This window comes from Phyllostomus discolor, chromosome 12, assembly GCF_004126475.2.
Source record: "Phyllostomus discolor isolate MPI-MPIP mPhyDis1 chromosome 12, mPhyDis1.pri.v3, whole genome shotgun sequence".
Lineage (NCBI taxonomy): Eukaryota > Metazoa > Chordata > Mammalia > Chiroptera > Phyllostomidae > Phyllostomus > Phyllostomus discolor.
The window spans coordinates 43,300,942-43,308,981 of NC_040914.2; positions in this window are offsets into that span (position 1 = coordinate 43,300,942).

Here is an 8,040-nt window from a genome sequence, read left to right on the forward strand (position 1 = left end):
CTCCACTTCGAAGACATCTTAGCAGGGACCTAGACCTCTCTACCATCGTTGCTCCCACTCACAAGCCAGGCCGTCCACGGAGATCCCCGAGAATTTTGAGAGAAATCTAGGGAGCAGGTCCGCACCTTTCCCAGGCCCAGCCCGTCTCACCAGCCCAGGGCGGTCTCCCACCTCCGGGTCCAGATCCAGGCACCTCGGGCTTCTGGTTGGGAAGCACTGTCTTCTCCCGTTTCCCGTGGGGCCTCAGTGGGGTCCCGCGAGCAGAGAGGCACCATCCGTTTGCTGGTCAACCGGCCCTGGAGCACCCCCCACACACCTCAGCCAGAAGTGCTAGCAATGGCCTCACCACCCCAGTCCCTAACAAGCCTGCAGCTACAATCCCCAGAGAACACATGAAGCTCGGACCCCTGGGCTCTACCGGGGTGAGCCTGAAAGTGCTGCCGGCCTCCTGGAACTCTCCCCTGGGCACTGCAACCAAATTCCATCCCTTACCTACTACTGTGTTCCACTTCTGAGGAAGTGAAATCCGAAGAACGCACCTTAGCAGGGACCTAGACCTCTCTACCACCCGTTGCTCCCACTCACAAGCCGGGCCGTCCACGGAGATCCCCGAGAATTTTGAGAGAAATCTAGGGGAGCGGGTTCGCACCTTTCCCGGGCCCAGCCCGTCTCACCAGCCCAGGGCGGTCTCCCACCTCCGGATCCAGATCCAGGCACCTCGGGCTTCTGGTTGGGAAGCACTGCCTTCTCCCGTTTCCCGGGGACCCTCAGTGGGGTCCCGCGAGCAGAGAGGCACCATCAGTTTGCTGGTCAACCGGCCCTGGAGCACCCCCCACACACCTCAGCCAGAAGTGCTAGCAATGGCCTCACCACCTCCACCACCCCGGTCCCTAACAAGCCTGCAGCTACAATCCCCAGAGAACACATGAAGCTCGGACCCCTGGGCTCTACCGGGGTGAGCCTGAAAGTGCTGCCGGCCTCCTGGAACTCTCCCCTGGGCACTGCAACCAAATTCCATCCCTTACCTACTACTGTGTTCCACTTCTGAGGAAGTGAAATCCGAAGAACGCACCTTAGCAGGGACCTAGACCTCTCTACCACCCGTTGCTCCCACTCACAAGCCGGGCCGTCCACGGAGATCCCCGAGAATTTTGAGAGAAATCTAGGGAGCAGGTCCGCACCTTTCCCAGGCCCAGCCCGTCTCACCAGCCCAGGGCGGTCTCCCACCTCCGGATCCAGATCCGGGCACCTCGGGCTTCTGGTTGGGAAGCACTGTCTTCTCCCGTTTCCCGTGGACCCTCAGTGGGGTCCCACGAGCAGAGAGGCACCATCCGTTTGCTGGTCAACCGGTCCTGGAGCACCCACACACCTCAGCCAGAAGTGCTAGCAAGGGCCCCATTACACCTCCACCACTCCCGTCCCTACAAACCTGCAGCTACGATCTCCGGAGTACAGAGGAAGCGCGGTTCCCTGGGCTCTACCGGGGTCAGCCTGAAAGCGCTGCCGACCTCCTGGAACTCTGCCTGGGGCACTGTGGTCAATTCTCTTCCCTCACCGATTGCCCTGGAGCTCCAGAGGAAGGAAACAATCTAAAAGCGGCCACCAGGTGGCGCCCGAAAACCGGCGCAGAGGTCAAAGGGACCGATGGGGGCTGGCTGGGGCGCACCGCCGGCCTTCCCGCTCCACTCCTGCCCTGCCTCATCTCGCTCGCCCCGGAGCTCGTCTCTTGCGAGGTTCCGAGCCCGCGGAGGGCGTGCAGCCTGGACCCGGGCGTCCACCTCAGAGTTCACCACCGGCATGGAGCGACCCTGGCCGCAGAAAGGGGAATTTGTAAATGTTTTTATTTTCAGGAGACTGCAGGGATGGGGGCCGACTTCCCACGCAATTTCCTGGCGGCCGACACGGTCGAGTAAACTCCCCGGGACACGGGCACCGGCTTCCCAGGGGCACCCGAACGGTTCCTGGGCTCCCGGGAGGACTAACCTGCAGCCAGGTGTGGACTGTCAAACGGAAACCATGCAATTCTCCGAAGGACAGCAACAGACCGAGGAGTCGTTCTTATTCCATAATTGATACCCTGATCGTGTTTTTTGTTTTGTTTTGTTTTGTTTTTTCTCCCCGGGTTTTCGGTTTCTGCCTTTCAGGAGATAAGAGCAGGCCTTCTCTCCACACCTCTGAGCTCACCGGACCAGCCGAGTCAGATCTGCCCCCAAAGACTTATGCAGGCGCAGAAAACCAGCCAATGAACCACCAGCCTGGACAGGCGGCCAGACGTGCGCAGACCATGTCCTTGTGGGCAGTTTTCAGAAGCCAGGGGTGCCCGGTGAGTTGCACTTGGCCGGGCACCTAGATGTCACCCCATCCGACCTTGCCAACCTGGAATTCCTGTATGCTTTCCTTCACCTTTCCTCGCTCCACCTTAGCTGGCTCAGTTCCAAGGTCGTCCGATTATGACCCCCAAATTGAAAGTAATGAATGTACCTAGTTTCTCCTTTTCAAAGTAGCATTGGTATTTTTACTGGGTTCACACTTACCTCTCAAAAGTAATTTTGTATCAGCACTTTTATACTGGCAATGTTTATGTGTAGGGGCGAAAACTGATACACGGAACCACATGAGAATGAAACATTTCTCCTGGGCCAAAAACCAACCACCAGCTAAACAGCAAACTGGCGAAGGATATTTGCAAACCAATACAAAGAAGACTTACCAGTCAATAGAAAAATGTACTAAGAACACAAATAGTAAATGTTACACAAAAGAAAGTTTAAGTGGCTTCTAAACCTATGACAATATGTTCAACCTCACCTATATAAAAGGGGTGCCATGCCATATCATCCTTCCCCCCACCCCCTGCTTTGGCCTATAAAGGTGGCAAATGTTAAAAAAAAAAAAAAGCTTAATAACATGGACAAGAACACAGGGAACCATGCACTCTCAGATCTCACACATTGCTGATGGGAGTGTAAGTACAGCCACTACAGAGAGCAATCTGGACCCAGCAGAGTTTTAAAGGCACACGCTCTGTACCTCACCAGCTGCCCTTCCAGAAACACAAAAGGTGTGTAAAAGGATATTTGTGGATGCATAACACAAAAGGTTGCTAGATCTTGTACTATCACACACATTATGGACTATTCCTACAACAGAATACTAGAAATAGACCCACACAAATGTGGAAAACTGATTTTGATAAAGTTGCAAATGAATTCCATGGAGAGCCTTTGTCCATAAATGGTGCTGGAAAAAATGTGATGTCCATATGATAAAACATAAACTTCGGTCCAAATCTCTCAGAAAAATTAACTCAAAATAGTTCATGGACCTTAGTTATGAAACCTAAAACTGTAAAACTTCCAAAAGAAAACATAAAACAACAATCTTTGTAAATCTTGATTTAGGCAGAGATTTCTCAACCAAAACGGGACGAGCACAGTCTCCAAACCTCTGCTCGTTGAGAGATACACACCGTGAAGGGAAAACGTATGTTTCTTTCTCCTGCATCCGGCACAGGACATCCCCGGGACAGGTCGTTCTGAATCCACTCTCCTCGAACCTGTGGTGTCTGAGCTGGTTCAGTTTTTGTCCCTAAAGTGCTACCAGCTGTGCAGCTGCTAAACAGAAGGAAGCGAGACCCCACGGCTCTGGAGGCTGGAAGTCCGAGGCAGGTGGCCAGTGCGGTGCGGTCCTGGGGAAGAAGCCCTTTCTGGTTGCAGAGGGCCACCTTCTGCCTGTGCCCACCCTCCCGTGGCAGGGAGAGAGCAAGCCTGCTCTCTGGGGTCTCCTTGAAAACAGCATTAATCCCATTCATTAGGGCTCTACCCTTATGACCTAATCACCCCCCAGCCCCTCGCAAAAGCCCTGCCTCCTAATCCCATCCCCTTTGTGGGCTAGGATTTTAGCGTATGAATGTGGGGGCACACGGACATTCTGAGCACAGCAGAGGTGGTGGCGTGTAAATACGTCACCCTATCAAATTATACATTTGAGATGTGCAGTCAGGGCATGCACATTCGCCCTCAGTAAAACTGTTCTTAAAAATGCTCTCTGTTCAGCCCTGGCTGGATAGTTCAGTTGGTTACAGCATCGTCTCTACACACCAAGGTTGTGGGTTTGATCCCCGGTCAGGGCACAGACAAGAATCAACCAACGAATGCATCAATAAGCGGAACAACAAATCTCTCTCTCTTCTTCTTCTTCTTCTTCTTTCTCTAAAATCAACAAATTAAGACAAAAAATTCTTTCTCTCAGTATATCTGGTGAGGTTTCTGTCCCCTGGCCAGGACCCCTGTGGCACAGGTGGGTCTGGTGCAGGATCCGCGCTGTCAGTTCTGCCGGTTCTGCGGGTTCTGCTCTCTGGACATCAGGGCATCGGACACGGGAACCACGCAGAGGCGGTTTGGGCCCGAAACAGTCTCCGGGCCAGTGCCGTGCAGCTCCCTTGTCTGAGCCGAAGTCACACGGCTTCTCGCCCCTGCTTCTGAGGCTCACCCTGTCGGAACAGAAGCAGTTGGCTTTCATGTCACTAAATATTTAGAAATGAAATGTGTTTCACAATGGCATACATGTTCCTTTCTCATTTAACTGAGTGGAACACTTATTGGAAACTGTGCCTAACCCCAGGAAACGTAGAGAAGAAACCACATTGTACTAGTTCAGCATCGTTTCCTCCCGCTGACCCGCTGTGTCCGGCAGCAGCTGAGTACCAGGGCCAGCTGGATCTTAAGGCCACTTCACATTAGTGAAAGCGTGTTATGGTTGAGACTTCCATTCCATGTGCCAGGTGGGAGGGCACACTTTCAGAATGACCTCTGAGTTCAGGTGTGGGAGGGGACTGGGCTTTTTCTGTTTTTAAACAACTTAAAAATTTTCTTATTTATTGATTTTTAGAACGAGAGAGGATGAGAAAGAGAGAAAGAAACATCGGTCTATTGCTCCGCCCATCCATGCATTCATTGGTGGCTTCCTGCATGTGCCCGGACCAGGGAATCGAACCCGCAACCCTGGCACATCAGGATGATGCTCCAACCAACTGAGCTACCCATCCAGGGCAGGGCTGGGGCCTTTGGGGGGGGGCAGGGCACAAGCAAGGCAAACACTGTACACAGCCTTGATGCCAACACTTCACATGAGTGCAAACAGATTAAAGTAACGTTTTGAAGAGAATTGTAAAGAAAACATTTGAACCCCAAAATTCCCCCCCAAGGGCCTTAGCCTCCCCAGTGTGAACTCTGCAGCTGTGATCCTGGGCAGATGCAAGCAGACAAAACATTCTCAGCCAGCATCCATGATGGTACACGGTCAGTTTACACCGACTGATATTTTTCACCTGTTGGAAAAATGGACCCATTTCCCACCTGAGAGCAGGGATCCATGGCTCGTAGACCTACCTGGGTGTCAGATTCACCTGGAGTGCCTGTTAAACCTACAAACTCCAGCCCCACCTCCCCCAGTTTCTCATTCAGCTTCAAGACGCTAGCAGACCATTTTTAGTTCAAGTCCTCTCATCTAAGAGTGTCACCAGCTAGTTAATAAAAAATCCCAGATCATGATGTCATCTTGGAAAATGCTGGTAAAGGCAGTTATTAGAAATAGGTTATTATGAACCAGAAAATAAAATGTCTGATCATTACTCTCCTTGGGTCCAAGAAGAGACCTCGATGTAACAGGAATAGCTAAGAACCACAAGAGGGCGCCATTGTCACAAAGTTCTAGCACTGAGCCCTCTGTTGGATTTAATACTACAATAGTCTAAGAAAATGTTTAAAAAAGGATCTTTTGCTTCTATGTTTAAGGGTTTAACAAAATTGCACGAGGCCCTAAGATTATGGAAGCTCCAAGAATGAGCTGCAGGGAGGAGCAAGTATAAAACAAATGGAGAAACTGAGAATCAATTTTTCAGTTACCAATACTCTGCTTGTCATTTGAGGACTTCAACTTGTGGGAAATTGCTACTTTTTTTGGAGGGTTAGTCACAGTCACATAATAAAAAATCAGGTGGGTATTTTAAATTACTCACTGGAAAATTTCGCTCACATCTTTCCTTTCAACCAACCTCCCAAAGGTCTCACTTTTATTTCATGTGCATCCTTGGAGAGTTTTGTTATAAAAACACTAAGAAAATTCTTACTCTCTCCACTCCTGTTCTGCACCTTGCAGTACCCTTTCTATCCAGTAGAGGGAGGGCTTCCTGCTCACTGTTTCACCTCTCAGGGTATTTCTTCCTTTGATGGACGCCCGGTCATTTTTGTCTCTATTCCCCAACAAACCGACACTCGGCTCTAATCTGTTACTGTCACAAACAACACGGCAAAGAATAACCTTGTCCAGGTGTCATTTTGAACTGGAGGGGAAATTCTCAGAAGCAGGGTTGCTGGATCCAAAGTAAAATGCACCCCCAATTTGCAATTTTGACAAAGCTGCCTTTCAAGCGGGTTGCAGGACTTTGCAGCCGGCTGAGGGGGGTGGCAAATGGCAACAGTAGCATCGCGGGTGGGGGGGCGGCGCAGGGTATGCTGGAGTTACGGCTGCCTGTTTTCCTTCTTGTGAAGTTCACGGCATAAACAACACTATAGCAACCACAACAGACTTGTTTGAGTCACTTTTTGTCTTGGTGACATTGTGATACTGTTTATGCAATTTTCCAAAATGGCTGTGTTGCTTTTAGGGCAAGTCAGGAGTCGAGGCACTAGTTGCCAGAGTCCAAGAAAATAGTATGGGGGGGGGGGCTGGTAAGTAGAGGTCTGGCTGCTTCATAAAATAGCTGAGGAGCATGTTGTGAATCACAGGCTTCGGCAACCACCGAGGCTCGGAGAGCATTTCCAACTAATTTTTCTTTCTTCCTTTCCTTCTTTCCTCCCTTCCTACCCAGAACTTTTCAAAATCCCTCTCAGAAAAAAAAATCCACATCAGTAAACATCAGAAAAGCCGAGCCCTGGCATTCCAGGGCCTTCTCTCTGCCAACTGGCACCTAGGGGCTCTTCACTCTGAACCGCCCCGCGCACAATTCATGAAGCAGCCTCTCAGCACAGCCCAGGGGCCCCGGAGAGCCGGCTCCTTCTCAGCCGGGTGCAGCCTGGGAACAAAGGCCAGAGACCTGGCCAGCCCGCGTGGCCCAGGCTGACCAGGTGCTCTAGCCCCAGGGACACGTATTCTGTGGCCGGCTGTCTTTGGTCCTGGCTGAGATGTCTGAGCAATGGCCCGGGCCGGCAGGGACAGCTTGGGAGTATCCGGAGGTGGGAGGGGAGGCTCCCGGCTCTGCAGCTGCTGCTCGGACTCGCGGTGCTCCCCTGGGTGCTGCTGCGTAGAGCCCCGGACCCAGCTCACCCAGTGGATGCTGAAGGCGACAGCTGTTTATAAAACCCGGTGGCCAGAGGCCATTTCTGACCTTGGGGCTGCACCTGGCCACTTGCTGGGGCCTGACTGCACAGGATAGTGTCACCTGTAATTATTTATCTGGAGCCTACAATTCCAGCTCCCTAGTGCCGCGTTCAAGGCTCCCCTGGTGTCCTGCCTCCCCCAGAGATTCTCCCTGGACATGTCCTGCCTCTGACGTCTGCACTTTCAGTAGTGTCCCTTCGTGCCTACCTAGGATGCAGCCGGCTCCCTTCCAGAACCTTCCAGCCCAGCTCAATCCCCATCGCCCATCAGGACCTGCCCAAGCCCACCTCAGCCATCCTGTGGGGTCCCTCCCCCCTCCTCATCACAACATTTACATTAGTCAGGGGGTCACCAGACACCCTAACTTTGCTGAGATAGCCCTGATTCCACGAACTGCATCCTGCTGTCCCCATGCGTCATCAGAATGTTCTAGAAATCGCACAGCTTTGCGACACCCGCTGAGTCACGCCCACGATGATCAGGATGAAAATGTGCCAACGGGCATCTCTGTCACCAGGGACACAGCTGCTCCCCGTAAGGCCACCAAGGCTGGGTGCGCCTGCCCGGGGCTGAGGTAGCTGGTGGGACGCGGCGCTGGGCACTGAGACAGGGGGCCTGGGCAGCTCGGAGAACCCCCGACATCCAGGCCAAACCCCAACA